Below are 23,195 nucleotides of genomic sequence, written 5' to 3'. Positions count from 1 at the left end.
CTTTTTGAAAATCGAAAAAAAAGGAAATAATGGATTTTGATTTTGAAATTTTGAAAGGAATCACAGCTTCATTGGCGCAGCAGGTAGCGCGTCAGTCTTAAAATCTGAAGGTCGTGAGTTCAACCCTCACATGAAGCATTGTGTTGTCTTTTCGAGTTTTTGGAAAATAATTGAAAAAAGAGAGGGAAATTGGATTTTGATTTTGCGATTTCAGTTCAAAGTTACAGCTTCATTGGCGCAGCAGGTAGCGCGTCAGTCTCATAATCTGAAGGTTGTGAGTTCAACCCTCACATGAAGCATTGAGTTCTCATTTTGCGCTTTTTGAAAATCGAAAAAAAAAGGAAACAATGGATTTTTATTTTGAAATTTTGAAAGGAAACACAGCTTCATTGGCGCAGCAGGTAGCGCGTCAGTCTCATAATCTGAAGGTCGTGAGTTCAACCCTCACATGAAGCATTGAGTTCTCATTTTGAGCTTTTTGAAAATCGAAAAAAAAGGAAATAATGGATTTTGATTTTGAAATTTTGAAAGGAATCACAGCTTCATTGGCGCAGCAGGTAGCGCGTCAGTCTCAAAATCTGAAGGTCGTGAGTTCAACCCTCACATGAAGCATTGTGTTCTCTTGTCGAGTTTTTGGAAATTAATTGAAAAAAGGGAGAGAAATTGGATTTTGATTTTGCGATCTCAATTGAAAATTACAGCTTCATTGGCGCAGCAGGTAGCGCGTCAGTCTCATAATCTGAAGGTCGTGAGTTCAACCCTCACATGAAGCATTGTGTTGTCTTTTCGAGTTTTTGGAAAATAATTGAAAAAAGAGAGGGAAATTGGATTTTGATTTTGCGATTTCAATTTAAAGTTACAGCTTCATTGGCGCAGCAGGTAGCGCGTCAGTCTCATAATCTGAAGGTCGTGAGTTCAACCCTCACATGAAGCATTGAGTTCTCATTTTGAGCTTTTTGAAAATCGAAAAAAAAGGAAACAATGGATTTTGATTTTGAAATTTTGAAAGGAAACACAGCTTCATTGGCGCAGCAGGTAGCGCGTCAGTCTCATAATCTGAAGGTCGTGAGTTCAACCCTCACATGAAGCATTGTGTTGTCTTTTCGAGTTTTTGGAAAATAAGTGAAAAAAGAGAGGGAAATTGGATTTTGATTTTGCGATTTCAATCCAAAGTTACAGCTTCATTGGCGCAGCAGGTAGCGCGTCAGTCTCATAATCTGAAGGTCGTGAGTTCAACCCTCACATGAAGCATTGTGTTGTCTTTTCGAGTTTTTGGAAAATAATTGAAAAAAGAGAGGGAAATTGGATTTTGATTTTGCGATTTCAAATCAAAGTTACAGCTTCATTGGCGCAGCAGGTAGCGCGTTAGTCTCATAATCTGAAGGTCGTGAGTTCAACCCTCACATGAAGCATTGTGTTGTCTTTTCGAGTTTTTGGAAAATAATTGAAAAAAGAGAGGGAAATTGGATTTTGATTTTGCGATTTCAATTCAAAGTTACAGCTTCATTGGCGCAGCAGGTAGCGCGTCAGTCTCATAATCTGAAGGTCGTGAGTTCAACCCTCACATGAAGCATTGTGTTGTCTTTTTCGAGTTTTTGGAAAATAATTGAAAAAAGAGAGGGAAATTGGATTTTGATTTTGCGATTTCAGTTCAAAGTTACAGCTTCATTGGCGCAGCAGGTAGCGCGTCAGTCTCATAATCTGAAGGTTGTGATATCAACCCTCACATGAAGCATTGAGTTCTCATTTTGAGCTTTTTGAAAATCGAAAAAAAAAGGAAATAATGGATTTTGATTTTGAAATTTTGAAAGGAAACACAGCTTCATTGGCGCAGCAGGTAGCGCGTCAGTCTCATAATCTGAAGGTCGTGAGTTCAACCCTCACATGAAGCATTGTGTTGTCTTTTCGAGTTTTTGGAAAATAATTGAAAAAAGGGAGATAAATTATATTTTGGTTTTGCAATTTTGTTACAGAATTACATCTTCATTGGCGCAGCAGGTAGCGCGTCAGTCTCAAAATCTGAAGGTCGTGAGTTCAACCCTCACATGAAGCATTGTGTTCTCTTGTCGAGTTTTTGGAAATTAATTGAAAAAAGGGAGAGAAATTGGATTTTGATTTTGCGATCTCAATTGAAAATTACAGCTTCATTGGCGCAGCAGGTAGCGCGTCAGTCTCATAATCTGAAGGTCGTGAGTTCAACCCTCACATGAAGCATTGTGTTGTCTTTTCGAGTTTTTGGAAAATAATTGAAAAAAGAGAGGGAAATTGGATTTTGATTTTGCGATTTCAATCCAAAGTTACAGCTTCATTGGCGCAGCAGGTAGCGCGTCAGTCTCATAATCTGAAGGTCGTGAGTTCAACCCTCACATGAAGCATTGTGTTGTCTTTTCGAGTTTTTGGAAAATAATTGAAAAAAGAGAGGGAAATTGGATTTTGATTTTGCGATTTCAATTCAAAGTTACAGCTTCATTGGCGCAGCAGGTAGCGCGTCAGTCTCATAATCTGAAGGTCGTGAGTTCAATCCTCACATGAAGCATTGTGTTGTCTTTTCGAGTTTTTGGAAAATAATTGAAAAAAGAGAGGGAAATTGGATTTTGATTTTGCGATTTCAGTTCAAAGTTACAGCTTCATTGGCGCAGCAGGTAGCGCGTCAGTCTCATAATCTGAAGGTCGTGAGTTCAATCCTCACATGAAGCTTTGTGTTGTCTTTTCGAGTTTTTGGAAAATAAATGAAAAAAGGGAGATAAATTATATTTTGGTTTTGCAATTTTGTTACAGAATTACATCTTCATTGGCGCAGCAGGTAGCGCGTCAGTCTCATAATCTGAAGGTCGTGAGTTCAACCCTCACATGAAGCATTGTGTTGTCTTTTCGAGTTTTTGGAAAATAATTGAAAAAAGAGAGGGAAATTGGATTTTGATTTTGCGATTTCAATCCAAAGTTACAGCTTCATTGGCGCAGCAGGTAGCGCGTCAGTCTCATAATCTGAAGGTCGTGAGTTCAACCCTCACATGAAGCATTGTGTTGTCTTTTCGAGTTTTTGGAAAATAATTGAAAAAAGAGAGGGAAATTGGATTTTGATTTTGCGATTTCAATTCAAAGTTACAGCTTCATTGGCGCAGCAGGTAGCGCGTCAGTCTCATAATCTGAAGGTCGTGAGTTCAACCCTCACATGAAGCATTGTGTTGTCTTTTCGAGTTTTTGGAAAATAATTGAAAAAAGAGAGGGAAATTGGATTTTGATTTTGCGATTTCAGTTCAAAGTTACAGCTTCATTGGCGCAGCAGGTAGCGCGTCAGTCTCATAATCTGAAGGTCGTGAGTTCAATCCTCACATGAAGCTTTGTGTTGTCTTTTCGAGTTTTTGGAAAATAAATGAAAAAAGGGAGATAAATTATATTTTGGTTTTGCAATTTTGTTACAGAATTACATCTTCATTGGCGCAGCAGGTAGCGCGTCAGTCTCATAATCTGAAGGTCGTGAGTTCAACCCTCACATGAAGCATTGTGTTGTCTTTTCGAGTTTTTGGAAAATAATTGAAAAAAGAGAGGGAAATTGGATTTTGATTTTGCGATTTCAATCCAAAGTTACAGCTTCATTGGCGCAGCAGGTAGCGCGTCAGTCTCATAATCTGAAGGTCGTGAGTTCAACCCTCACATGAAGCATTGTGTTGTCTTTTCGAGTTTTTGGAAAATAATTGAAAAAAGAGAGGGAAATTGGATTTTGATTTTGCGATTTCAATTCAAAGTTACAGCTTCATTGGCGCAGCAGGTAGCGCGTCAGTCTCATAATCTGAAGGTCGTGAGTTCAACCCTCACATGAAGCATTGTGTTGTCTTTTCGAGTTTTTGGAAAATAATTGAAAAAAGAGAGGGAAATTGGATTTTGATTTTGCGATTTCAGTTCAAAGTTACAGCTTCATTGGCGCAGCAGGTAGCGCGTCAGTCTCATAATCTGAAGGTCGTGAGTTCCATCCTCACATGAAGCTTTGTGTTGTCTTTTCGAGTTTTTGGAAAATAAATGAAAAAAGGGAGATGAATTATATTTTGGTTTTGCAATTTTGTTACAGAATTACATCTTCATTGGCGCAGCAGGTAGCGCGTCAGTCTCATAATCTGAAGGTCGTGAGTTCAACCCTCACATGAAGCATTGTGTTGTCTTTTCGAGTTTTTGGAAAATAATTGAAAAAAGAGAGGGAAATTGGATTTTGATTTTGCGATTTCAGTTCAAAGTTACAGCTTCATTGGCGCAGCAGGTAGTGCGTCAGTCTCATAATCTGAAGGTTGTGAGTTCAACCCTCACATGAAGCATTGAGTTCTCATTTTGCGCTTTTTGAAAATCGAAAAAAAAGGAAACAATGGATTTTAATTTTGAAATTTTGAAAGGAAACACAGCTTCATTGGCGCAGCAGGTAGCGCGTCAGTCTCATAATCTGAAGGTCGTGAGTTCAACCCTCACATGAAGCATTGAGTTCTCATTTTGAGCTTTTTGAAAATCGAAAAAAAAGGAAATAATGGATTTTGTTTTTGAAATTTTGTAAGGAAACACAGCTTCATTGGCGCAGCAGGTAGCGCGTCAGTCTCATAATCTGAAGGTCGTGAGTTCAACTCTCACATGAAGCATTGAGTTCTCATTTTGAGCTTTTTGAAATTCGAAAAAAAAGGAAATAATGGATTTTGATTTTGAAATTTTGAAAGGAAACACAGCTTCATTGGCGCAGCAGGTAGCGCGTCAGTCTCATAATCTGAAGGTCGTGAGTTCCATCCTCACATGAAGCATTGTGTTGTCTTTTCGAGTTTTTGGAAAATAATTGAAAAAAGAGAGGGAAATTGGATTTTGATTTTGCGATTTCGGTTTAAAGTTACAGCTTCATTGGCGCAGCAGGTAGCGCGTCAGTCTCAAAATCTGAAGGTTGTGAGTTCAACCCTCACATGAAGCATTGAGTTCTCATTTTGCGCTTTTTGAAAATCGAAAAAAAAAGGAAACAATGGATTTTAATTTTGAAATTTTGAAAGGAAACACAGCTTCATTGGCGCAGCAGGTAGCGCGTCAGTCTCATAATCTGAAGGTCGTGAGTTCAACCCTCACATGAAGCATTGTGTTGTCTTTTCGAGTTTTTGGAAAATAATTGAAAAAAGAGAGGGAAATTGGATTTTGATTTTGCGATTTCAGTTCAAAGTTACAGCTTCATTGGCGCAGCAGGTAGCGCGTCAGTCTCATAATCTGAAGGTCGTGAGTTCAATCCTCACATGAAGCAATGAGTTCTCATTTTGCGCTTTTTGAAAATCGAAAAAAAAAGGAAACAATGGATTTTAATTTTGAAATTTTGAAAGGAAACACAGCTTCATTGGCGCAGCAGGTAGCGCGTCAGTCTCATGATCTGAAGGTCGTGAGTTCAACCCTCACATGAAGCATTGTGTTGTCTTTTCGAGTTTTTGGAAAATAATTGAAAAAAGGTAGAGAAATTGGATTTTGATTTTGCGATTTCAATTCAACGTTACAGCTTCATTGGCGCAGCAGGTAGCGCGTCAGTCTCATAATCTGAAGGTCGTGAGTTCAATCCTCACATGAAGCAATGAGTTCTCATTTTGCGCTTTTTGAAAATCGAAAAAAAAAGGAAACAATGGATTTTAATTTTGAAATTTTGAAAGGAAACACAGCTTCATTGGCGCAGCAGGTAGCGCGTCAGTCTCATAATCTGAAGGTCGTGAGTTCAACCCTCACATGAAGCATTGTGTTGTCTTTTCGAGTTTTTGGAAAATAATTGAAAAAAGGTAGAGAAATTGGATTTTGATTTTGCGATTTCAATTCAACGTTACAGCTTCATTGGCGCAGCAGGTAGCGCGTCAGTCTCATAATCTGAAGGTCGTGAGTTCAACCCTCACATGAAGCATTGTGTTGTCTTTTCGAGTTTTTGGAAAATAATTGAAAAAAGAGAGAGAAATTGGATTTTGATTTTGCGATTTCAGTTCAAAGTTACAGCTTCATGGGCGCAGCAGGTAGCGCGTCAGTCTCATAATCTGAAGGTCGTGAGTTCAATCCTCACATGAAGCAATGAGTTCTCATTTTGAGCTTTTTGAAAATCGAAAAAAAAGGAAACAATGGATTTTGATTTTGAAATTTTGAAAGGAAACACAGCTTCATTGGCGCAGCAGGTAGTGCGCCAGTCTCATAATCTGAAGGTCGTGAGTTCAACCCTCACATGAAGCATTGTGTTGTCTTTTCGAGTTTTTGGAAAATAATTGAAAAAAGAGAGGGAAATTGGATTTTGATTTTGCGATTTCAGTTCAAAGTTACAGCTTCATTGGCGCAGCAGGTAGCGCGTCAGTCTCATAATCTGAAGGTCGTGAGTTCAATCCTCACATGAAGCAATGAGTTCTCATTTTGCGCTTTTTGAAAATCGAAAAAAAAAGGAAACAATGGATTTTAATTTTGAAATTTTGAAAGGAAACACAGCTTCATTGGCGCAGCAGGTAGCGCGTCAGTCTCATAATCTGAAGGTCGTGAGTTCAACCCTCACATGAAGCATTGTGTTGTCTTTTCGAGTTTTTGGAAAATAATTGAAAAAAGGTAGAGAAATTGGATTTTGATTTTGCGATTTCAATTCAACGTTACAGCTTCATTGGCGCAGCAGGTAGCGCGTCAGTCTCATAATCTGAAGGTCGTGAGTTCAACCCTCACATGAAGCATTGTGTTGTCTTTTCGAGTTTTTGGAAAATAATTGAAAAAAGAGAGGGAAATTGGATTTTGATTTTGCGATTTCAGTTCAAAGTTACAGCTTCATTGGCGCAGCAGGTAGCGCGTCAGTCTCATAATCCGAAGGTTGTGAGTTCAACCCTCACATGAAGCATTGAGTTCTCATTTTGCGCTTTTTGAAAATCGAAAAAAAAAGGAAACAATGGATTTTAATTTTGAAATTTTGAAAGGAAACACAGCTTCATTGGCGCAGCAGGTAGCGCGTCAGTCTCATAATCTGAAGGTCGTGAGTTCAACCCTCACAAGAAGCATAGTGTTCTCTTGTCGAGTTTTTGGAAAATAATTGAAAAAAGGTAGAGAAATTGGATTTTGATTTTGCGATTTCAATTCAAAGTTACAGCTTCATTGGCGCAGCAGGTAGCGCGTCAGTCTCATAATCTGAAGGTCGTGAGTTCAACCCTCACATGAAGCATTGTGTTGTCTTTTCGAGTTTTTGGAAAATAATTGAAAAAAGGTAGAGAAATTGGATTTTGATTTTGCGATTTCAATTCAAAGTTACAGCTTCATTGGCGCAGCAGGTAGCGCGTCAGTCTCACAATCTGAAGGTCGTGAGTTCAACCCTCACATGAAGCATTGTGTTGTCTTTTCGAGTTTTTGGAAAATAATTGAAAAAAGAGAGGGAAATTGGATTTTGATTTTGCGATTTCAGTTCAAAGTTACAGCTTCATTGGCGCAGCAGGTAGCGCGTCAGTCTAATAATCTGAAGGTTGTGAGTTCAACCCTCACATGAAGCATTGAGTTCTCATTTTGCGCTTTTTGAAAATCGAAAAAAAAAGGAAACAATGGATTTTAATTTTGAAATTTTGAAAGGAAACACAGCTTCATTGGCGCAGCAGGTAGCGCGTCAGTCTCATAATCTGAAGGTCGTGAGTTCAACCCTCACATGAAGCACTGAGTTCTCATTTTGAGCTTTTTGAAAATCGAAAAAAAAGGAAATAATGGATTTTGATTTTGAAATTTTGAAAGGAAACACAGCTTCATTGGCGCAGCAGGTAGCGTGTCAGTCTCATAATCTGAAGGTCGTGAGTTCAACCCTCACATGAAGCATTGTGTTGTCTTTTCGAGTTTTTGGAAAATAATTGAAAAAAGAGAGGGAAATTGGATTTTGATTTTGCGATTTCAACTCAAAGTTACAGCTTCATTAGCGCAGCAGGTAGCGCGTCAGTCTCATAATCTGAAGGTTGTGATATCAACCCTCACATGAAGCATTGAGTTCTCATTTTGAGCTTTTTGAAAATCGAAAAAAAAAGGAAATAATGGATTTTGATTTTGAAATTTTGAAAGGAAACACAGCTTCATTGGCGCAGCAGGTAGCACGTCAGTCTCATAATCTGAAGGTCGTGAGTTCAACCCTCACATGAAGCATTGTGTTGTCTTTTCGAGTTTTTGGAAAATAATTGAAAAAAGAGAGGGAAATTGGATTTTGATTTTGCGATTTCAATTCAAAGTTACAGCTTCATTGGCGCAGCAGGTAGCGCGTCAGTCTCATAATCTGAAGGTTGTGAGTTCAACCCTCACATGAAACATTGAGTTCTCATTTTGAGCTTTTTGAAAATCGAAAAAAAAGGAAATAATGGATTTTGATTTTGAAATTTTGAAAGGAAACACAGCTTCATTGGCGCAGCAGGTAGCGCGTCAGTCTCATAATCTGAAGGTCGTGAGTTCAACCCTCACATGAAGCATTGTGTTGTCTTTTCGAGTTTTTGGAAAATAATTGAAAAAAGAGAGGGAAATTGGATTTTGATTTTGCGATTTCAGCTCAAAGTTACAGCTTCATTGGCGCAGCAGGTAGCGCGTCAGTCTCATAATCTGAAGGTCGTGAGTTCAACCCTCACATGAAGCATTGTGTTGTCTTTTCGAGTTTTTGGAAAATAATTGAAAAAAGAGAGGGAAATTGGATTTTGATTTTGCGATTTCAGCTCAAAGTTACAGCTTCATTGGCGCAGCAGGTAGCGCGTCAGTCTCATTATCTGAAGATCGTGAGTTCAACCCTCACATGAAGCTTTGTGTTGTCTTTTCGAGTTTTTGGAAAATAATTTAAAAAAGGGAGAGAAATTGGATTTTGATTTTGCGATTTCAATTTATATTTACAGCTTCAATGGCGCAGCAGGTAGTGTGTCAGTCTCATAATCTGAAGTTCGTGAGTTCAAACCTCACATGAAGCATAGTGTTCTCTTGTCGGGTTTTTGGAAAATAATCGAAAAAGGGAGAGAAATTGTATTTTGATTTTGCGATTTCAATTGAAAATTACAGTTTCATTGGCCCCGCAGGTAGCACGTCAGTCTCATAATCTGAAGGTCGTGAGTTCAACCCTCACATGAAGCATATTGTTCTTCTGTCGAGTTTTTGGAAATTAATTGAAAAAAGGGAGAGAAATTGGAATTTGATTTTGCGATTTCATTTCAAGATTACAGCTTCATTGGCGCAGCAGGTAGCGTGTCAGTCTCATAATCTGAAGGTTGTGATATCAACCCTCACATGAAGCATTGAGTTCTCATTTTGAGCTTTTTGAAAATCGAAAAAAAAAGGAAATAATGGATTTTGATTTTGAAATTTTGAAAGGAAACACAGCTTCATTGGCGCAGCAGGTAGCGCGTCAGTCTCATAATCTGAAGGTCGTGAGTTCAACCCTCACATGAAGCATTGTGTTGTCTTTTCGAGTTTTTGGAAATTAATTGAAAAAAGAGAGGGAAATTGGATTTTGATTTTGCGATTTCAATTCAAATATACAGCTTCATTGGCGCAGCAGGTAGCACGTCAGTCTCATAATCTGAAGGTCGTGAGTTCAACCCTCACATGAAGCATTGTGTTGTCTTTTCGAGTTTTTGGAAAATAATTGAAAAAAGAGAGGGAAATTGGATTTTGATTTTGCGATTTCAATTCAAAGTTACAGCTTCATTGGCGCAGCAGGTAGCGCGTCAGTCTCATAATCTGAAGGTCGTGAGTTCAACCCTCACATGAAGCATTGTGTTCTCTTTTCGAGTTTTTGAAGAATAATTGAAAAAAAGGGAGAGAAATTGGATTTTGATTTTGCGATTTCACCTCAAGATTACAGCTTCATTGGCGCAGCAGCTAGCGTGTCAGTCTCATAATCTGAAGGTCGTGAGTTCAACCCTCACATGAAGCATAGTGTTCTCTTGTCGAGTTTTCGAAGAATAATTGAAAAAAGGGAGAGGAATTAGATTTTGCTTTTGCAATTTTAGTAAATAATAATAGCTTCATTGGCGCAGCAGGTAGCGTGTCAGTCTCATAATCTGAAGGTCGTGAGTTCAACCCTCACATGAAGCATAGTGTTCTCTTGTCGAGTTTTTGAAGAATAATTGAAAAGTGGGAGAGAAATTGGATTTTGATTTTGCGATTTCGGTTTAAAGTTACAGCTTCATTGGCGCAGCAGGTAGCGCGTCAGTCTCAAAATCTGAAGGTTGTGAGTTCAACCCTCACATGAAGCATTGAGTTCTCATTTTGCGCTTTTTGAAAATCGAAAAAAAAAGGAAACAATGGATTTTAATTTTGAAATTTTGAAAGGAAACACAGCTTCATTGGCGCAGCAGGTAGCGCGTCAGTCTCATAATCTGAAGGTCGTGAGTTCAACCCTCACAAGAAGCATAGTGTTCTCTTGTCGAGTTTTTGGAAAATAATTGAAAAAAGGTAGAGAAATTGGATTTTGATTTTGCGATTTCAATTCAAAGTTACAGCTTCATGGGCGCAGCAGGTAGCGCGTCAGTCTCATAATCTGAAGGTCGTGAGTTCAACCCTCACATGAAGCAATGAGTTCTCATTTTGCGCTTTTTGAAAATCGAAAAAAAAAGGAAACAATGGATTTTAATTTTGAAATTTTGAAAGGAAACACAGCTTCATTGGCGCAGCAGGTAGCGCGTCAGTCTCATAATCTGAAGGTCGTGAGTTCAACCCTCACATGAAGCATTGTGTTGTCTTTTCGAGTTTTTGGAAAATAATTGAAAAAAGGTAGAGAAATTGGATTTTGATTTTGCGATTTCAATTCAACGTTACAGCTTCATTGGCGCAGCAGGTAGCGCGTCAGTCTCATAATCTGAAGGTCGTGAGTTCAACCCTCACATGAAGCACTGTGTTGTCTTTTCGAGTTTTTGGAAAATAATTGAAAAAAGAGAGGGAAATTGGATTTGGATTTTGCGATTTCAGTTCAAAGTTACAGCTTCATTGGCGCAGCAGGTAGCGCGTCAGTCTCATAATCTGAAGGTTGTGAGTTCAACCCTCACATGAAGCATTGAGTTCTCATTTTGCGCTTTTTGAAAATCGAAAAAAAAGGAAACAATGGATTTTAATTTTGAAATTTTGAAAGGAAACACAGCTTCATTGGCGCAGCAGGTAGCGCGTCAGTCTCATAATCTGAAGGTCGTGAGTTCAACCCTCACAAGAAGCATAGTGTTCTCTTGTCGAGTTTTTGGAAAATAATTGAAAAAAGGTAGAGAAATTGGATTTTGATTTTGCGATTTCAATTCAAAGTTACAGCTTCATTGGCGCAGCAGGTAGCGCGTCAGTCTCATAATCTGAAGGTCGTGAGTTCAACCCTCACATGAAGCATTGTGTTGTCTTTTCGAGTTTTTGGAAAATAATTGAAAAAAGGTAGAGAAATTGGATTTTGATTTTGCGATTTCAATTCAAAGTTACAGCTTCATTGGCGCAGCAGGTAGCGCGTCAGTCTCATAATCTGAAGGTCGTGAGTTCAACCCTCACATGAAGCATTGTGTTGTCTTTTCGAGTTTTTGGAAAATAATTGAAAAAAGGTAGAGAAATTGGATTTTGATTTTGCGATTTCAATTCAAAGTTACAGCTTCATTGGCGCAGCAGGTAGCGCGTCAGTCTCATAATCTGAAGGTCGTGAGTTCAACCCTCACATGAAGCACTGAGTTCTCATTTTGAGCTTTTTGAAAATCGAAAAAAAAGGAAATAATGGATTTTGATTTTGAAATTTTGAAAGGAAACACAGCTTCATTGGCGCAGCAGGTAGCGTGTCAGTCTCATAATCTGAAGGTCGTGAGTTCAACCCTCACATGAAGCATTGTGTTGTCTTTTCGAGTTTTTGGAAAATAATTGAAAAAAGAGAGGGAAATTGGATTTTGATTTTGCGATTTCAACTCAAAGTTACAGCTTCATTGGCGCAGCAGGTAGCGCGTCAGTCTCATAATCTGAAGGTTGTGATATCAACCCTCACATGAAGCATTGAGTTCTCATTTTGAGCTTTTTGAAAATCGAAAAAAAAAGGAAATAATGGATTTTGATTTTGAAATTTTGAAAGGAAACACAGCTTCATTGGCGCAGCAGGTAGCGCGTCAGTCTCATAATCTGAAGGTCGTGAGTTCAACCCTCACATGAAGCATTGTGTTGTCTTTTCGAGTTTTTGGAAATTAATTGAAAAAAGAGAGGGAAATTGGATTTTGATTTTGCGATTTCAATTCAAAGATACAGCTTCATTGGCGCAGCAGGTAGCACGTCAGTCTCATAATCTGAAGGTCGTGAGTTCAACCCTCACATGAAGCATTGTGTTGTCTTTTCGAGTTTTTGGAAAATAATTGAAAAAAGAGAGGGAAATTGGATTTTGATTTTGCGATTTCAATTCAAAGTTACAGCTTCATTGGCGCAGCAGGTAGCGCGTCAGTCTCATAATCTGAAGGTTGTGAGTTCAACCCTCACATGAAACATTGAGTTCTCATTTTGAGCTTTTTGAAAATCGAAAAAAAAGGAAATAATGGATTTTGATTTTGAAATTTTGAAACGAAACACAGCTTCATTGGCGCAGCAGGTAGCGCGTCAGTCTCATAATCTGAAGGTCGTGAGTTCAACCCTCACATGAAGCATTGTGTTGTCTTTTCGAGTTTTTGGAAATTAATTGAAAAAAGGGAGAGAAATTGGATTTTGATTTTGCGATTTCAACTGAAAATTACAGCTTTATTGGCGCAGCAGGTAGCGCATCAGTCTCATAATCTGAAGGTCGTGAGTTCAACCCTCACATGAAGCATTGTGTTGTCTTTTCGAGTTTTTGGAAAATAATTGAAAAAAGAGAGGGAAATTGGATTTTGATTTTGCGATTTCAGCTCAAAGTTACAGCTTCATTGGCGCAGCAGGTAGCGCGTCAGTCTCATAATCTGAAGGTCGTGAGTTCAACCCTCACATGAAGCATTGTGTTGTCTTTTCGAGTTTTTGGAAAATAATTGAAAAAAGAGAGGGAAATTGGATTTTGATTTTGCGATTTCAATTCAAAGTTACAGCTTCATTGGCGCAGCAGGTAGCGCATCAGTCTCATAATCTGAAGGTCGTGAGTTCAACCCTCACATGAAGCTTTGTGTTGTCTTTTCGAGTTTTTGGAAAATAATTTAAAAAAGGGAGAGAAATTGGATTTTGATTTTGCGATTTCAATTTATATTTACAGCTTCATTGGCGCAGCAGGTAGTGTGTCAGTCTCATAATCTGAAGTTCGTGAGTTCAAACCTCACATGAAGCATAGTGTTCTCTTGTCGGGTTTTTGGAAAATAATCGAAAAAGGGAGAGAAATTGTATTTTGATTTTGCGATTTCAATTGAAAATTACAGTTTCATTGGCCCCGCAGGTAGCACGTCAGTCTCATAATCTGAAGGTCGTGAGTTCAACCCTCACATGAAGCATATTGTTCTTCTGTCGAGTTGTGGGAAATTAATTGAAAAAAGGGAGAGAAATTGGATTTTGATTTTGCGATTTCAATTGATATTTACAGCTTCATTGGCGCAGCAGGTGCACGTCAGACTCATAATCTGAAGTTCGTGAGTTCAACCCTCACATGAAGCATAGTGTTCTCTTGTCGAGTTTTTGGAAATTAATTGAAAAAAGGGAGAGAAATTGGAATTTGATTTTGCGATTTCATTTCAAGATTACAGCTTCATTGGCGCAGCAGGTAGCGTGTCAGTCTCATTATCTGAAGGTTGTGATATCAACCCTCACATGAAGCATTGAGTTCTCATTTTGAGCTTTTTGAAAATCGAAAAAAAAAGGAAATAATGGATTTTGATTTTGAAATTTTGAAAGGAAACACAGCTTCATTGGCGCAGCAGGTAGCGCGTCAGTCTCATAATCTGAAGGTCGTGAGTTCAACCCTCACATGAAGCATTGTGTTGTCTTTTCGAGTTTTTGGAAATTAATTGAAAAAAGAGAGGGAAATTGGATTTTGATTTTGCGATTTCAATTCAAATATACAGCTTCATTGGCGCAGCAGGTAGCACGTCAGTATCATAATCTGAAGGTCGTGAGTTCAACCCTCACATGAAGCATTGTGTTGTCTTTTCGAGTTTTTGGAAAATAATTGAAAAAAGAGAGGGAAATTGGATTTTGATTTTGCGATTTCAATTCAAAGTTACAGCTTCATTGGCGCAGCAGGTAGCGCGTCAGTCTCATAATCTGAAGGTCGTGAGTTCAACCCTCACATGAAGCATTGTGTTCTCTTTTCGAGTTTTTGAAGAATAATTGAAAAAAAGGGAGAGAAATTGGATTTTGATTTTGCGATTTCACCTCAAGATTACAGCTTCATTGGCGCAGCAGCTAGCGTGTCAGTCTCATAATCTGAAGGTCGTGAGTTCAACCCTCACATGAAGCATAGTGTTCTCTTGTCGAGTTTTCGAAGAATAATTGAAAAAAGGGAGAGGAATTAGATTTTGCTTTTGCAATTTTAGTAAATAATAATAGCTTCATTGGCGCAGCAGGTAGCGTGTCAGTCTCATAATCTGAAGGTCGTGAGTTCAACCCTCACATGAAGCATAGTGTTCTCTTGTCGAGTTTTTGAAGAATAATTGAAAAGTGGGAGAGAAATTGGATTTTGATTTTGCGATTTCACTTCAAGATTACAGCTTCATTGGCGCAGCAGGTAGCACGTCAGTCTCATAATCTGAAGGTCGTGAGTTCAACCCTCACATGAAGCATAGTGTTCTCTTGTCGAGTTTTTGAAGAATAATTGAAAAAAGGGAGAGAAATTGGATTTTGATTTTGCGATTTCACTTCAAGATTACAGCTTCATTGGCGCAGCAGGTAGCGTGTCAGTCTCATAATCTGAAGGTCGTGAGTTCAACCCTCACATGAAGCATAGTGTTCTCTTGTCGAGTTTTTGGAAAATAATTGAAAAAAGGAGAGAAATTGGATTTTGATTTTGCGATTTCACTTCAAGATTACAGCTTCATTGGCACAGGAGGTAGCACGTCAGTCTCATAATCTGAAGGTCGTGAGTTCAACCCTCACATGAAGCATAGTGTTCTCTTGTCGAGTTTTTGAAGAATAATTGAAAAAAGGGAGAGGAATTGGATATTGATTTTGCGATTTCACTTCAAGATTACAGCTTCATTGGCGCAGCAGGTAGCACGTCAGTATCATAATCTGAAGGTCGTGAGTTCAACCATCACATGAAGCATAGTGTTCTCTTGTCGAGTTTTTGAAGAATAATTGAAAAAAGGGAGAGAAATTGGATTTTGATTTTGCGATTTCACTTCAAGATTACAGTTTCATTGGCGCAGCAGGTAGCGTGTCAGTCTAATAATCTGAAGGTCGTGAGTTCAACCCTCACATGAAGCATAGTGTTCTCTTGTCGAGTTTTTGAAGAATAATTGAAAAAAGGGAGAGGAATTGGATTTTGCTTTTGCAATTATAGTAAATAATGATAGCTTCATTGGCGCAGCAGGTAGCGTGTCAGTCTCATAATCTGAAGGTCGTGAGTTCAACCCTCACATGAAGCATAGTGTTCTCTTGTCGAGTTTTTGAAGAATAATTGAAAAAAGGGAGAGGAATTGGATATTGATTTTGCGATTTCACTTCAAGATTACAGCTTCATTGGCGCAGCAGGTAGCACGTCAGTCTCATAATCTGAAGGTCGTGAGTTCAACCCTCACATGAAGCATAGTGTTCTCTTGTCGAGTTTTTGAAGAATAATTGAAAAAAGGGAGAGAAATTGGATTTTGATTTTGCGATTTCACTTCAAGATTACAGCTTCATTGGCACAGCAGGTAGCACGTCAGTCTCATAATCTGAAGGTCGTGAGTTCAATCCTCACATGAAGCATAGTGTTCTTTCGTCGAGTTTTTGAAGAATAATTGAAAAAAGGGAGAGGAATTGGATTTTGCTTTTGCAATTTTAGTCCATAATAATAGCTTCATTGGCGCAGCAGGTAGCGTGTCAGTCTCATAATCTGAAGGTCGTGAGTTCAACCCTCACATGAAGCATAGTGTTCTCTTGTCGAGTTTTTGAAGAATAATTGAAAAAAGGGAGAGGAATTGGATTTTGCTTTTGCAATTTTAGTAAATAATAATAGCTTCATTGGCGCAGCAGGTAGCGTGTCAGTCTCATAATCTGAAGGTCGTGAGTTCAACCCTCACATGAAGCATAGTGTTCTCTTTTCGAGTTTTTGAAGAATAATTGAAAAAAAGGGAGAGAAATTGGATTTTGATTTTGCGATTTCACCTCAAGATTACAGCTTCATTGGCGCAGCAGGTAGCGTGTCAGTCTCATAATCTGAAGGTCGTGAGTTCAACCCTCACATGAAGCATAGTGTTCTCTTGTCGAGTTTTCGAAGAATAATTGAAAAAAGGGAGAGGAATTGGATTTTGATTTTGCGATGTCACCTGAAGATTACAGCTTCATTGGCGCAGCAGGTAGCGTGTCAGTCTCATAATCTGAAGGTCGTGAGTTCAACCCTCACATGAAGCATAGTGTTCTCTTGTCGAGTTTTTGAAGAATAATTGAAAAAAGGGAGAGGAATTGGATTTTGCTTTTGCAATTTTAGTAAATAATAATAGCTTCATTGGCGCAGCAGGTAGCGTGTCAGTCTCATAATCTGAAGGTCGTGAGTTCAACCCTCACATGAAGCATAGTGTTCTCTTTTCGAGTTTTTGAAGAATAATTGAAAAAAAGGGAGAGAAATTGGATTTTGATTTTGCGATTTCACCTCAAGATTACAGCTTCATTGGCGCAGCAGCTAGCGTGTCAGTCTCATAATCTGAAGGTCGTGAGTTCAACCCTCACATGAAGCATAGTGTTCTCTTGTCGAGTTTTCGAAGAATAATTGAAAAAAGGGAGAGGAATTGGATTTTGCTTTTGCAATTTTAGTAAATAATAATAGCTTCATTGGCGCAGCAGGTAGCGTGTCAGTCTCATAATCTGAAGGTCGTGAGTTCAACCCTCACATGAAGCATAGTGTTCTCTTTTCGAGTTTTTGGAAAATAATTGAAAAAAGAGAGGGAAATTGGATTTTGATTTTGCGATTTCAGTTCAAAGTTACAGCTTCATTGGCGCAGCAGGTAGCGCGTCAGTCTCATAATCTGAAGGTTGTGAGTTCAACCCTCACATGAAGCATTGAGTTCTCATTTTGCGCTTTTTGAAAATCGAAAAAAAAGGAAACAATGGATTTTAATTTTGAAATTTTGAAAGGAAACACAGCTTCATTGGCGCAGCAGGTAGCGCGTCAGTCTCATAATCTGAAGGTCGTGAGTTCAACCCTCACATGAAGCATTGAGTTCTCATTTTGAGCTTTTTGAAAATCGAAAAAAAAGGAAATAATGGATTTTGATTTTGAAATTTTGAAAGGAATCACAGCTTCATTGGCGCAGCAGGTAGCGCGTCAGTCTCAAAATCTGAAGGTCGTGAGTTCAACCCTCACATGAAGCATTGTGTTGTCTTTTCGAGTTTTTGGAAAATAATTGAAAAAAGAGAGGGAAATTGGATTTTGATTTTGCGATTTCAGTTCAAAGTTACAGCTTCATTGGCGCAGCAGGTAGCGCGTCAGTCTCATAATCTGAAGGTTGTGAGTTCAACCCTCACATGAAGCATTGAGTTCTCATTTTGCGCTTTTTGAAAATCGAAAAAAAAAGGAAACAATGGATTTTTATTTTGAAATTTTGAAAGGAAACACAGCTTCATTGGCGCAGCAGGTAGCGCGTCAGTCTCATAATCTGAAGGTCGTGAGTTCAACCCTCACATGAAGCATTGAGTTCTCATTTTGAGCTTTTTGAAAATCGAAAAAAAAGGAAATAATGGATTTTGATTTTGAAATTTTGAAAGGAATCACAGCTTCATTGGCGCAGCAGGTAGCGCGTCAGTCTTAAAATCTGAAGGTCGTGAGTTCAACCCTCACATGAAGCATTGTGTTGTCTTTTCGAGTTTTTGGAAAATAATTGAAAAAAGAGAGGGAAATTGGATTTTGATTTTGCGATTTCAGTTCAAAGTTACAGCTTCATTGGCGCAGCAGGTAGCGCGTCAGTCTCATAATCTGAAGGTTGTGAGTTCAACCCTCACATGAAGCATTGAGTTCTCATTTTGCGCTTTTTGAAAATCGAAAAAAAAAGGAAACAATGGATTTTTATTTTGAAATTTTGAAAGGAAACACAGCTTCATTGGCGCAGCAGGTAGCGCGTCAGTCTCATAATCTGAAGGTCGTGAGTTCAACCCTCACATGAAGCATTGAGTTCTCATTTTGAGCTTTTTGAAAATCGAAAAAAAAGGAAATAATGGATTTTGATTTTGAAATTTTGAAAGGAATCACAGCTTCATTGGCGCAGCAGGTAGCGCGTCAGTCTCAAAATCTGAAGGTCGTGAGTTCAACCCTCACATGAAGCATTGTGTTCTCTTGTCGAGTTTTTGGAAATTAATTGAAAAAAGGGAGAGAAATTGGATTTTGATTTTGCGATCTCAATTGAAAATTACAGCTTCATTGGCGCAGCAGGTAGCGCGTCAGTCTCATAATCTGAAGGTCGTGAGTTCAACCCTCACATGAAGCATTGTGTTGTCTTTTCGAGTTTTTGGAAAATAATTGAAAAAAGAGAGGGAAATTGGATTTTGATTTTGCGATTTCAATTTAAAGTTACAGCTTCATTGGCGCAGCAGGTAGCGCGTCAGTCTCATAATCTGAAGGTCGTGAGTTCAACCCTCACATGAAGCATTGAGTTCTCATTTTGAGCTTTTTGAAAATCGAAAAAAAAGGAAACAATGGATTTTGATTTTGAAATTTTGAAAGGAAACACAGCTTCATTGGCGCAGCAGGTAGCGCGTCAGTCTCATAATCTGAAGGTCGTGAGTTCAACCCTCACATGAAGCATTGTGTTGTCTTTTCGAGTTTTTGGAAAATAAGTGAAAAAAGAGAGGGAAATTGGATTTTGATTTTGCGATTTCAATCCAAAGTTACAGCTTCATTGGCGCAGCAGGTAGCGCGTCAGTCTCATAATCTGAAGGTCGTGAGTTCAACCCTCACATGAAGCATTGTGTTGTCTTTTCGAGTTTTTGGAAAATAATTGAAAAAAGAGAGGGAAATTGGATTTTGATTTTGCGATTTCAAATCAAAGTTACAGCTTCATTGGCGCAGCAGGTAGCGTGTCAGTCTCATAATCTGAAGGTCGTGAGTTCAACCCTCACATGAAGCATTGTGTTGTCTTTTCGAGTTTTTGGAAAATAATTGAAAAAAGAGAGGGAAATTGGATTTTGATTTTGCGATTTCAATTCAAAGTTACAGCTTCATTGGCGCAGCAGGTAGCGCGTCAGTCTCATAATCTGAAGGTCGTGAGTTCAACCCTCACATGAAGCATTGTGTTGTCTTTTCGAGTTTTTGGAAAATAATTGAAAAAAGAGAGGGAAATTGGATTTTGATTTTGCGATTTCAGTTCAAAGTTACAGCTTCATTGGCGCAGCAGGTAGCGCGTCAGTCTCATAATCTGAAGGTTGTGATATCAACCCTCACATGAAGCATTGAGTTCTCATTTTGAGCTTTTTGAAAATCGAAAAAAAAAGGAAATAATGGATTTTGATTTTGAAATTTTGAAAGGAAACACAGCTTCATTGGCGCAGCAGGTAGCGCGTCAGTCTCATAATCTGAAGGTCGTGAGTTCAACCCTCACATGAAGCATTGTGTTGTCTTTTCGAGTTTTTGGAAAATAATTGAAAAAAGGGAGATAAATTATATTTTGGTTTTGCAATTTTGTTACAGAATTACATCTTCATTGGCGCAGCAGGTAGCGCGTCAGTCTCCAAATCTGAAGGTCGTGAGTTCAACCCTCACATGAAGCATTGTGTTCTCTTGTCGAGTTTTTGGAAATTAATTGAAAAAAGGGAGAGAAATTGGATTTTGATTTTGCGATCTCAATTGAAAATTACAGCTTCATTGGCGCAGCAGGTAGCGCGTCAGTCTCATAATCTGAAGGTCGTGAGTTCAACCCTCACATGAAGCATTGTGTTGTCTTTTCGAGTTTTTGGAAAATAATTGAAAAAAGAGAGGGAAATTGGATTTTGATTTTGCGATTTCAATTTAAAGTTACAGCTTCATTGGCGCAGCAGGTAGCGCGTCAGTCTCATAATCTGAAGGTCGTGAGTTCAACCCTCACATGAAGCATTGTGTTGTCTTTTCGAGTTTTTGGAAAATAATTGAAAAAAGAGAGGGAAATTGGATTTTGATTTTGCGATTTCAAATCAAAGTTACAGCTTCATTGGCGCAGCAGGTAGCGTGTCAGTCTCATAATCTGAAGGTCGTGAGTTCAACCCTCACATGAAGCATTGTGTTGTCTTTTCGAGTTTTTGGAAAATAATTGAAAAAAGAGAGGGAAATTGGATTTTGATTTTGCGATTTCAATTCAAAGTTACAGCTTCATTGGCGCAGCAGGTAGCGCGTCAGTCTCATAATCTGAAGGTCGTGAGTTCAACCCTCACATGAAGCATTGTGTTGTCTTTTCGAGTTTTTGGAAAATAATTGAAAAAAGAGAGGGAAATTGGATTTTGATTTTGCGATTTCAGTTCAAAGTTACAGCTTCATTGGCGCAGCAGGTAGCGCGTCAGTCTCATAATCTGAAGGTTGTGATATCAACCCTCACATGAAGCATTGAGTTCTCATTTTGAGCTTTTTGAAAATCGAAAAAAAAAGGAAATAATGGATTTTGATTTTGAAATTTTGAAAGGAAACACAGCTTCATTGGCGCAGCAGGTAGCGCGTCAGTCTCATAATCTGAAGGTCGTGAGTTCAACCCTCACATGAAGCATTGTGTTGTCTTTTCGAGTTTTTGGAAAATAATTGAAAAAAGGGAGATAAATTATATTTTGGTTTTGCAATTTTGTTACAGAATTACATCTTCATTGGCGCAGCAGGTAGCGCGTCAGTCTCAAAATCTGAAGGTCGTGAGTTCAACCCTCACATGAAGCATTGTGTTCTCTTGTCGAGTTTTTGGAAATTAATTGAAAAAAGGGAGAGAAATTGGATTTTGATTTTGCGATCTCAATTGAAAATTACAGCTTCATTGGCGCAGCAGGTAGCGCGTCAGTCTCATAATCTGAAGGTCGTGAGTTCAACCCTCACATGAAGCATTGTGTTGTCTTTTCGAGTTTTTGGAAAATAATTGAAAAAAGAGAGGGAAATTGGATTTTGATTTTGCAATTTCAATTTAAAGTTACAGCTTCATTGGCGCAGCAGGTAGCGCGTCAGTCTCATAATCTGAAGGTCGTGAGTTCAACCCTCACATGAAGCATTGAGTTCTCATTTTGAGCTTTTTGAAAATCGAAAAAAAAAGGAAACAATGGATTTTGATTTTGAAATTTTGAAACGAAACACAGCTTCATTGGCGCAGCAGGTAGCGCGTCAGTCTCATAATCTGAAGGTCGTGAGTTCAACCCTCACATGAAGCATTGTGTTGTCTTTTCGAGTTTTTGGAAAATAATTGAAAAAAGAGAGGGAAATTGGATTTTGATTTTGCGATTTCAATCCAAAGTTACAGCTTCATTGGCGCAGCAGGTAACGCGTCAGTCTCATAATCTGAAGGTCGTGAGTTCAACCCTCACATGAAGCATTGTGTTGTCTTTTCGAGTTTTTGGAAAATAATTGAAAAAAGAGAGGGAAATTGGATTTTGATTTTGCGATTTCAATTCAAAGTTACAGCTTCATTGGCGCAGCAGGTAGCGCGTCAGTCTCATAATCTGAAGGTCGTGAGTTCAACCCTCACATGAAGCATTGTGTTGTCTTTTCGAGTTTTTGGAAAATAATTGAAAAAAGAGAGGGAAATTGGATTTTGATTTTGCGATTTCAGTTCAAAGTTACAGCTTCATTGGCGCAGCAGGTAGCGCGTCAGTCTCATAATCTGAAGGTCGTGAGTTCAATCCTCACATGAAGCATTGTGTTGTCTTTTCGAGTTTTTGGAAAATAAATGAAAAAAGGGAGATAAATTATATTTTGGTTTTGCAATTTTGTTACAGAATTACATCTTCATTGGCGCAGCAGGTAGCGCGTCAGTCTCATAATCTGAAGGTCGTGAGTTCAACCCTCACATGAAGCATTGTGTTGTCTTTTCGAGTTTTTGGAAAATAATTGAAAAAAGAGAGGGAAATTGGATTTTGATTTTGCAATTTCAATTCAAAGTTACAGCTTCGTTGGCGCAGCAGGTAGCGCGTCAGTCTCATAATCTGAAGGTCGTGAGTTCAACCCTCACATGAAGCATTGTGTTGTCTTTTCGAGTTTTTGGAAAATAATTGAAAAAAGAGAGGGAAATTGGATTTTGATTTTGCGATTTCAGTTCAAAGTTACAGCTTCATTGGCGCAGCAGGTAGTGCGTCAGTCTCATAATCTGAAGGTTGTGAGTTCAACCCTCACATGAAGCATTGAGTTCTCATTTTGCGCTTTTTGAAAATCGAAAAAAAAGGAAACAATGGATTTTAATTTTGAAATTTTGAAAGGAAACACAGCTTCATTGGCGCAGCAGGTAGCGCGTCAGTCTCATAATCTGAAGGTCGTGAGTTCAACCCTCACATGAAGCATTGAGTTCTCATTTTGAGCTTTTTGAAAATCGAAAAAAAAGGAAATAATGGATTTTGTTTTTGAAATTTTGAAAGGAAACACAGCTTCATTGGCGCAGCAGGTAGCGCGTCAGTCTCATAATCTGAAGGTCGTGAGTTCAACTCTCACATGAAGCATTGAGTTCTCATTTTGAGCTTTTTGAAATTCGAAAAAAAAGGAAATAATGGATTTTGATTTTGAAATTTTGAAAGGAAACACAGCTTCATTGGCGCAGCAGGTAGCGCGTCAGTCTCATAATCTGAAGGTCGTGAGTTCCATCCTCACATGAAGCATTGTGTTGTCTTTTCGAGTTTTTGGAAAATAATTGAAAAAAGATAGGGAAATTGGATTTTGATTTTGCGATTTCAATACAAAGTTACAGCTTCATTGGCGCAGCAGGTAGCGCGTCAGTCTCATAATCTGAAGGTCGTGAGTTCAACCCTCACATGAAGCATTGTGTTGTCTTTTCGAGTTTTTGGAAAATAATTGAAAAAAGAGAGGGAAATTGGATTTTGATTTTGCGATTTCGGTTTGAAGTTACAGCTTCATTGGCGCAGCAGGTAGCGCGTCAGTCTCAAAATCTGAAGGTTGTGAGTTCAACCCTCACATGAAGCATTGAGTTCTCATTTTGCGCTTTTTGAAAATCGAAAAAAAAAGG

At 38.6% G+C, this 23,195-nt stretch overlaps 78 non-coding genes across 78 annotated transcripts; all 78 read left to right on the top strand.

The window, feature by feature from the left end:
- The first annotated feature begins 65 nt into the window (after positions 1-65).
- On the top strand, positions 66-138 carry trnal-uaa (transfer RNA leucine (anticodon UAA)). Its single transcript has one exon. It is a non-coding gene; the product is annotated as a tRNA-Leu (tRNA).
- Positions 139-383: 245 nt separating this feature from the next.
- trnam-cau (transfer RNA methionine (anticodon CAU)) lies at positions 384-456 on the top strand. The gene has a single exon. It is a non-coding gene; the product is annotated as a tRNA-Met (tRNA).
- Positions 457-539: 83 nt separating this feature from the next.
- trnal-caa (transfer RNA leucine (anticodon CAA)) lies at positions 540-612 on the top strand. The gene has a single exon. It is a non-coding gene; the product is annotated as a tRNA-Leu (tRNA).
- Positions 613-700: 88 nt separating this feature from the next.
- Positions 701-773, top strand: trnam-cau (transfer RNA methionine (anticodon CAU)). The gene has a single exon. It is a non-coding gene; the product is annotated as a tRNA-Met (tRNA).
- An 88-nt stretch (positions 774-861) lies between these two features.
- Positions 862-934, top strand: trnam-cau (transfer RNA methionine (anticodon CAU)). Its single transcript has one exon. It is a non-coding gene; the product is annotated as a tRNA-Met (tRNA).
- An 83-nt stretch (positions 935-1,017) lies between these two features.
- Positions 1,018-1,090, top strand: trnam-cau (transfer RNA methionine (anticodon CAU)). The gene has a single exon. It is a non-coding gene; the product is annotated as a tRNA-Met (tRNA).
- Positions 1,091-1,178: 88 nt separating this feature from the next.
- On the top strand, positions 1,179-1,251 carry trnam-cau (transfer RNA methionine (anticodon CAU)). Its single transcript has one exon. It is a non-coding gene; the product is annotated as a tRNA-Met (tRNA).
- A 249-nt stretch (positions 1,252-1,500) lies between these two features.
- Positions 1,501-1,573, top strand: trnam-cau (transfer RNA methionine (anticodon CAU)). Its single transcript has one exon. It is a non-coding gene; the product is annotated as a tRNA-Met (tRNA).
- Positions 1,574-1,819: 246 nt separating this feature from the next.
- trnam-cau (transfer RNA methionine (anticodon CAU)) lies at positions 1,820-1,892 on the top strand. The gene has a single exon. It is a non-coding gene; the product is annotated as a tRNA-Met (tRNA).
- An 88-nt stretch (positions 1,893-1,980) lies between these two features.
- Positions 1,981-2,053, top strand: trnal-caa (transfer RNA leucine (anticodon CAA)). Its single transcript has one exon. It is a non-coding gene; the product is annotated as a tRNA-Leu (tRNA).
- An 88-nt stretch (positions 2,054-2,141) lies between these two features.
- trnam-cau (transfer RNA methionine (anticodon CAU)) lies at positions 2,142-2,214 on the top strand. The gene has a single exon. It is a non-coding gene; the product is annotated as a tRNA-Met (tRNA).
- Positions 2,215-2,302: 88 nt separating this feature from the next.
- Positions 2,303-2,375, top strand: trnam-cau (transfer RNA methionine (anticodon CAU)). The gene has a single exon. It is a non-coding gene; the product is annotated as a tRNA-Met (tRNA).
- Positions 2,376-2,463: 88 nt separating this feature from the next.
- Positions 2,464-2,536, top strand: trnam-cau (transfer RNA methionine (anticodon CAU)). The gene has a single exon. It is a non-coding gene; the product is annotated as a tRNA-Met (tRNA).
- An 88-nt stretch (positions 2,537-2,624) lies between these two features.
- On the top strand, positions 2,625-2,697 carry trnam-cau (transfer RNA methionine (anticodon CAU)). The gene has a single exon. It is a non-coding gene; the product is annotated as a tRNA-Met (tRNA).
- Positions 2,698-2,946: 249 nt separating this feature from the next.
- Positions 2,947-3,019, top strand: trnam-cau (transfer RNA methionine (anticodon CAU)). The gene has a single exon. It is a non-coding gene; the product is annotated as a tRNA-Met (tRNA).
- An 88-nt stretch (positions 3,020-3,107) lies between these two features.
- Positions 3,108-3,180, top strand: trnam-cau (transfer RNA methionine (anticodon CAU)). The gene has a single exon. It is a non-coding gene; the product is annotated as a tRNA-Met (tRNA).
- An 88-nt stretch (positions 3,181-3,268) lies between these two features.
- trnam-cau (transfer RNA methionine (anticodon CAU)) lies at positions 3,269-3,341 on the top strand. Its single transcript has one exon. It is a non-coding gene; the product is annotated as a tRNA-Met (tRNA).
- Positions 3,342-3,590: 249 nt separating this feature from the next.
- On the top strand, positions 3,591-3,663 carry trnam-cau (transfer RNA methionine (anticodon CAU)). The gene has a single exon. It is a non-coding gene; the product is annotated as a tRNA-Met (tRNA).
- Positions 3,664-3,751: 88 nt separating this feature from the next.
- Positions 3,752-3,824, top strand: trnam-cau (transfer RNA methionine (anticodon CAU)). Its single transcript has one exon. It is a non-coding gene; the product is annotated as a tRNA-Met (tRNA).
- Positions 3,825-4,390: 566 nt separating this feature from the next.
- Positions 4,391-4,463, top strand: trnam-cau (transfer RNA methionine (anticodon CAU)). The gene has a single exon. It is a non-coding gene; the product is annotated as a tRNA-Met (tRNA).
- Positions 4,464-4,546: 83 nt separating this feature from the next.
- trnam-cau (transfer RNA methionine (anticodon CAU)) lies at positions 4,547-4,619 on the top strand. The gene has a single exon. It is a non-coding gene; the product is annotated as a tRNA-Met (tRNA).
- Positions 4,620-4,863: 244 nt separating this feature from the next.
- Positions 4,864-4,936, top strand: trnal-caa (transfer RNA leucine (anticodon CAA)). Its single transcript has one exon. It is a non-coding gene; the product is annotated as a tRNA-Leu (tRNA).
- Positions 4,937-5,020: 84 nt separating this feature from the next.
- On the top strand, positions 5,021-5,093 carry trnam-cau (transfer RNA methionine (anticodon CAU)). The gene has a single exon. It is a non-coding gene; the product is annotated as a tRNA-Met (tRNA).
- Positions 5,094-5,181: 88 nt separating this feature from the next.
- Positions 5,182-5,254, top strand: trnam-cau (transfer RNA methionine (anticodon CAU)). Its single transcript has one exon. It is a non-coding gene; the product is annotated as a tRNA-Met (tRNA).
- A 245-nt stretch (positions 5,255-5,499) lies between these two features.
- Positions 5,500-5,572, top strand: trnam-cau (transfer RNA methionine (anticodon CAU)). Its single transcript has one exon. It is a non-coding gene; the product is annotated as a tRNA-Met (tRNA).
- An 84-nt stretch (positions 5,573-5,656) lies between these two features.
- Positions 5,657-5,729, top strand: trnam-cau (transfer RNA methionine (anticodon CAU)). Its single transcript has one exon. It is a non-coding gene; the product is annotated as a tRNA-Met (tRNA).
- Positions 5,730-5,817: 88 nt separating this feature from the next.
- Positions 5,818-5,890, top strand: trnam-cau (transfer RNA methionine (anticodon CAU)). Its single transcript has one exon. It is a non-coding gene; the product is annotated as a tRNA-Met (tRNA).
- A 405-nt stretch (positions 5,891-6,295) lies between these two features.
- On the top strand, positions 6,296-6,368 carry trnam-cau (transfer RNA methionine (anticodon CAU)). Its single transcript has one exon. It is a non-coding gene; the product is annotated as a tRNA-Met (tRNA).
- Positions 6,369-6,452: 84 nt separating this feature from the next.
- trnam-cau (transfer RNA methionine (anticodon CAU)) lies at positions 6,453-6,525 on the top strand. Its single transcript has one exon. It is a non-coding gene; the product is annotated as a tRNA-Met (tRNA).
- Positions 6,526-6,613: 88 nt separating this feature from the next.
- On the top strand, positions 6,614-6,686 carry trnam-cau (transfer RNA methionine (anticodon CAU)). The gene has a single exon. It is a non-coding gene; the product is annotated as a tRNA-Met (tRNA).
- Positions 6,687-7,092: 406 nt separating this feature from the next.
- Positions 7,093-7,165, top strand: trnam-cau (transfer RNA methionine (anticodon CAU)). Its single transcript has one exon. It is a non-coding gene; the product is annotated as a tRNA-Met (tRNA).
- An 88-nt stretch (positions 7,166-7,253) lies between these two features.
- Positions 7,254-7,326, top strand: trnav-cac (transfer RNA valine (anticodon CAC)). The gene has a single exon. It is a non-coding gene; the product is annotated as a tRNA-Val (tRNA).
- An 88-nt stretch (positions 7,327-7,414) lies between these two features.
- On the top strand, positions 7,415-7,487 carry trnai-aau (transfer RNA isoleucine (anticodon AAU)). The gene has a single exon. It is a non-coding gene; the product is annotated as a tRNA-Ile (tRNA).
- An 84-nt stretch (positions 7,488-7,571) lies between these two features.
- Positions 7,572-7,644, top strand: trnam-cau (transfer RNA methionine (anticodon CAU)). The gene has a single exon. It is a non-coding gene; the product is annotated as a tRNA-Met (tRNA).
- Positions 7,645-8,362: 718 nt separating this feature from the next.
- trnam-cau (transfer RNA methionine (anticodon CAU)) lies at positions 8,363-8,435 on the top strand. The gene has a single exon. It is a non-coding gene; the product is annotated as a tRNA-Met (tRNA).
- Positions 8,436-8,523: 88 nt separating this feature from the next.
- On the top strand, positions 8,524-8,596 carry trnam-cau (transfer RNA methionine (anticodon CAU)). Its single transcript has one exon. It is a non-coding gene; the product is annotated as a tRNA-Met (tRNA).
- Positions 8,597-9,323: 727 nt separating this feature from the next.
- Positions 9,324-9,396, top strand: trnam-cau (transfer RNA methionine (anticodon CAU)). Its single transcript has one exon. It is a non-coding gene; the product is annotated as a tRNA-Met (tRNA).
- Positions 9,397-9,645: 249 nt separating this feature from the next.
- trnam-cau (transfer RNA methionine (anticodon CAU)) lies at positions 9,646-9,718 on the top strand. Its single transcript has one exon. It is a non-coding gene; the product is annotated as a tRNA-Met (tRNA).
- A 411-nt stretch (positions 9,719-10,129) lies between these two features.
- trnal-caa (transfer RNA leucine (anticodon CAA)) lies at positions 10,130-10,202 on the top strand. The gene has a single exon. It is a non-coding gene; the product is annotated as a tRNA-Leu (tRNA).
- A 402-nt stretch (positions 10,203-10,604) lies between these two features.
- Positions 10,605-10,677, top strand: trnam-cau (transfer RNA methionine (anticodon CAU)). Its single transcript has one exon. It is a non-coding gene; the product is annotated as a tRNA-Met (tRNA).
- Positions 10,678-10,765: 88 nt separating this feature from the next.
- trnam-cau (transfer RNA methionine (anticodon CAU)) lies at positions 10,766-10,838 on the top strand. Its single transcript has one exon. It is a non-coding gene; the product is annotated as a tRNA-Met (tRNA).
- Positions 10,839-11,243: 405 nt separating this feature from the next.
- Positions 11,244-11,316, top strand: trnam-cau (transfer RNA methionine (anticodon CAU)). The gene has a single exon. It is a non-coding gene; the product is annotated as a tRNA-Met (tRNA).
- Positions 11,317-11,404: 88 nt separating this feature from the next.
- On the top strand, positions 11,405-11,477 carry trnam-cau (transfer RNA methionine (anticodon CAU)). The gene has a single exon. It is a non-coding gene; the product is annotated as a tRNA-Met (tRNA).
- An 88-nt stretch (positions 11,478-11,565) lies between these two features.
- trnam-cau (transfer RNA methionine (anticodon CAU)) lies at positions 11,566-11,638 on the top strand. Its single transcript has one exon. It is a non-coding gene; the product is annotated as a tRNA-Met (tRNA).
- A 401-nt stretch (positions 11,639-12,039) lies between these two features.
- On the top strand, positions 12,040-12,112 carry trnam-cau (transfer RNA methionine (anticodon CAU)). The gene has a single exon. It is a non-coding gene; the product is annotated as a tRNA-Met (tRNA).
- A 405-nt stretch (positions 12,113-12,517) lies between these two features.
- trnam-cau (transfer RNA methionine (anticodon CAU)) lies at positions 12,518-12,590 on the top strand. The gene has a single exon. It is a non-coding gene; the product is annotated as a tRNA-Met (tRNA).
- Positions 12,591-12,839: 249 nt separating this feature from the next.
- trnam-cau (transfer RNA methionine (anticodon CAU)) lies at positions 12,840-12,912 on the top strand. The gene has a single exon. It is a non-coding gene; the product is annotated as a tRNA-Met (tRNA).
- Positions 12,913-13,799: 887 nt separating this feature from the next.
- Positions 13,800-13,872, top strand: trnam-cau (transfer RNA methionine (anticodon CAU)). Its single transcript has one exon. It is a non-coding gene; the product is annotated as a tRNA-Met (tRNA).
- Positions 13,873-14,121: 249 nt separating this feature from the next.
- trnam-cau (transfer RNA methionine (anticodon CAU)) lies at positions 14,122-14,194 on the top strand. Its single transcript has one exon. It is a non-coding gene; the product is annotated as a tRNA-Met (tRNA).
- A 1,054-nt stretch (positions 14,195-15,248) lies between these two features.
- Positions 15,249-15,321, top strand: trnai-aau (transfer RNA isoleucine (anticodon AAU)). The gene has a single exon. It is a non-coding gene; the product is annotated as a tRNA-Ile (tRNA).
- Positions 15,322-17,177: 1,856 nt separating this feature from the next.
- Positions 17,178-17,250, top strand: trnam-cau (transfer RNA methionine (anticodon CAU)). The gene has a single exon. It is a non-coding gene; the product is annotated as a tRNA-Met (tRNA).
- Positions 17,251-17,333: 83 nt separating this feature from the next.
- On the top strand, positions 17,334-17,406 carry trnal-caa (transfer RNA leucine (anticodon CAA)). The gene has a single exon. It is a non-coding gene; the product is annotated as a tRNA-Leu (tRNA).
- A 245-nt stretch (positions 17,407-17,651) lies between these two features.
- On the top strand, positions 17,652-17,724 carry trnam-cau (transfer RNA methionine (anticodon CAU)). The gene has a single exon. It is a non-coding gene; the product is annotated as a tRNA-Met (tRNA).
- Positions 17,725-17,807: 83 nt separating this feature from the next.
- Positions 17,808-17,880, top strand: trnal-uaa (transfer RNA leucine (anticodon UAA)). Its single transcript has one exon. It is a non-coding gene; the product is annotated as a tRNA-Leu (tRNA).
- A 245-nt stretch (positions 17,881-18,125) lies between these two features.
- Positions 18,126-18,198, top strand: trnam-cau (transfer RNA methionine (anticodon CAU)). Its single transcript has one exon. It is a non-coding gene; the product is annotated as a tRNA-Met (tRNA).
- Positions 18,199-18,281: 83 nt separating this feature from the next.
- Positions 18,282-18,354, top strand: trnal-caa (transfer RNA leucine (anticodon CAA)). Its single transcript has one exon. It is a non-coding gene; the product is annotated as a tRNA-Leu (tRNA).
- Positions 18,355-18,442: 88 nt separating this feature from the next.
- On the top strand, positions 18,443-18,515 carry trnam-cau (transfer RNA methionine (anticodon CAU)). Its single transcript has one exon. It is a non-coding gene; the product is annotated as a tRNA-Met (tRNA).
- An 88-nt stretch (positions 18,516-18,603) lies between these two features.
- Positions 18,604-18,676, top strand: trnam-cau (transfer RNA methionine (anticodon CAU)). The gene has a single exon. It is a non-coding gene; the product is annotated as a tRNA-Met (tRNA).
- Positions 18,677-18,759: 83 nt separating this feature from the next.
- trnam-cau (transfer RNA methionine (anticodon CAU)) lies at positions 18,760-18,832 on the top strand. Its single transcript has one exon. It is a non-coding gene; the product is annotated as a tRNA-Met (tRNA).
- An 88-nt stretch (positions 18,833-18,920) lies between these two features.
- Positions 18,921-18,993, top strand: trnam-cau (transfer RNA methionine (anticodon CAU)). Its single transcript has one exon. It is a non-coding gene; the product is annotated as a tRNA-Met (tRNA).
- Positions 18,994-19,242: 249 nt separating this feature from the next.
- On the top strand, positions 19,243-19,315 carry trnam-cau (transfer RNA methionine (anticodon CAU)). The gene has a single exon. It is a non-coding gene; the product is annotated as a tRNA-Met (tRNA).
- Positions 19,316-19,560: 245 nt separating this feature from the next.
- On the top strand, positions 19,561-19,633 carry trnam-cau (transfer RNA methionine (anticodon CAU)). Its single transcript has one exon. It is a non-coding gene; the product is annotated as a tRNA-Met (tRNA).
- An 88-nt stretch (positions 19,634-19,721) lies between these two features.
- Positions 19,722-19,794, top strand: trnaw-cca (transfer RNA tryptophan (anticodon CCA)). The gene has a single exon. It is a non-coding gene; the product is annotated as a tRNA-Trp (tRNA).
- An 88-nt stretch (positions 19,795-19,882) lies between these two features.
- On the top strand, positions 19,883-19,955 carry trnam-cau (transfer RNA methionine (anticodon CAU)). Its single transcript has one exon. It is a non-coding gene; the product is annotated as a tRNA-Met (tRNA).
- Positions 19,956-20,043: 88 nt separating this feature from the next.
- trnam-cau (transfer RNA methionine (anticodon CAU)) lies at positions 20,044-20,116 on the top strand. Its single transcript has one exon. It is a non-coding gene; the product is annotated as a tRNA-Met (tRNA).
- A 249-nt stretch (positions 20,117-20,365) lies between these two features.
- Positions 20,366-20,438, top strand: trnam-cau (transfer RNA methionine (anticodon CAU)). The gene has a single exon. It is a non-coding gene; the product is annotated as a tRNA-Met (tRNA).
- Positions 20,439-20,683: 245 nt separating this feature from the next.
- trnam-cau (transfer RNA methionine (anticodon CAU)) lies at positions 20,684-20,756 on the top strand. Its single transcript has one exon. It is a non-coding gene; the product is annotated as a tRNA-Met (tRNA).
- Positions 20,757-20,844: 88 nt separating this feature from the next.
- Positions 20,845-20,917, top strand: trnal-caa (transfer RNA leucine (anticodon CAA)). Its single transcript has one exon. It is a non-coding gene; the product is annotated as a tRNA-Leu (tRNA).
- An 88-nt stretch (positions 20,918-21,005) lies between these two features.
- Positions 21,006-21,078, top strand: trnam-cau (transfer RNA methionine (anticodon CAU)). The gene has a single exon. It is a non-coding gene; the product is annotated as a tRNA-Met (tRNA).
- An 88-nt stretch (positions 21,079-21,166) lies between these two features.
- On the top strand, positions 21,167-21,239 carry trnam-cau (transfer RNA methionine (anticodon CAU)). Its single transcript has one exon. It is a non-coding gene; the product is annotated as a tRNA-Met (tRNA).
- Positions 21,240-21,323: 84 nt separating this feature from the next.
- Positions 21,324-21,396, top strand: trnam-cau (transfer RNA methionine (anticodon CAU)). Its single transcript has one exon. It is a non-coding gene; the product is annotated as a tRNA-Met (tRNA).
- A 249-nt stretch (positions 21,397-21,645) lies between these two features.
- trnam-cau (transfer RNA methionine (anticodon CAU)) lies at positions 21,646-21,718 on the top strand. Its single transcript has one exon. It is a non-coding gene; the product is annotated as a tRNA-Met (tRNA).
- An 88-nt stretch (positions 21,719-21,806) lies between these two features.
- trnam-cau (transfer RNA methionine (anticodon CAU)) lies at positions 21,807-21,879 on the top strand. Its single transcript has one exon. It is a non-coding gene; the product is annotated as a tRNA-Met (tRNA).
- Positions 21,880-22,128: 249 nt separating this feature from the next.
- Positions 22,129-22,201, top strand: trnam-cau (transfer RNA methionine (anticodon CAU)). Its single transcript has one exon. It is a non-coding gene; the product is annotated as a tRNA-Met (tRNA).
- Positions 22,202-22,445: 244 nt separating this feature from the next.
- trnam-cau (transfer RNA methionine (anticodon CAU)) lies at positions 22,446-22,518 on the top strand. The gene has a single exon. It is a non-coding gene; the product is annotated as a tRNA-Met (tRNA).
- An 83-nt stretch (positions 22,519-22,601) lies between these two features.
- Positions 22,602-22,674, top strand: trnam-cau (transfer RNA methionine (anticodon CAU)). The gene has a single exon. It is a non-coding gene; the product is annotated as a tRNA-Met (tRNA).
- Positions 22,675-22,918: 244 nt separating this feature from the next.
- trnam-cau (transfer RNA methionine (anticodon CAU)) lies at positions 22,919-22,991 on the top strand. Its single transcript has one exon. It is a non-coding gene; the product is annotated as a tRNA-Met (tRNA).
- Positions 22,992-23,079: 88 nt separating this feature from the next.
- Positions 23,080-23,152, top strand: trnal-caa (transfer RNA leucine (anticodon CAA)). Its single transcript has one exon. It is a non-coding gene; the product is annotated as a tRNA-Leu (tRNA).
- The last annotated feature ends 43 nt before the right edge of the window (positions 23,153-23,195 follow it).

Source organism: Urocampus carinirostris, unplaced genomic scaffold, assembly GCF_059441175.1.
Source record: "Urocampus carinirostris isolate Australia breed hairy pipefish unplaced genomic scaffold, RoL_Ucar_1.0 HiC_scaffold_41, whole genome shotgun sequence".
NCBI classification, from domain to species: Eukaryota; Metazoa; Chordata; class Actinopteri; order Syngnathiformes; family Syngnathidae; genus Urocampus; species Urocampus carinirostris.
The sequence above is the reverse complement of the archived record's forward strand: the minus strand, read 5'-3'. Positions and strand labels throughout refer to the sequence as shown.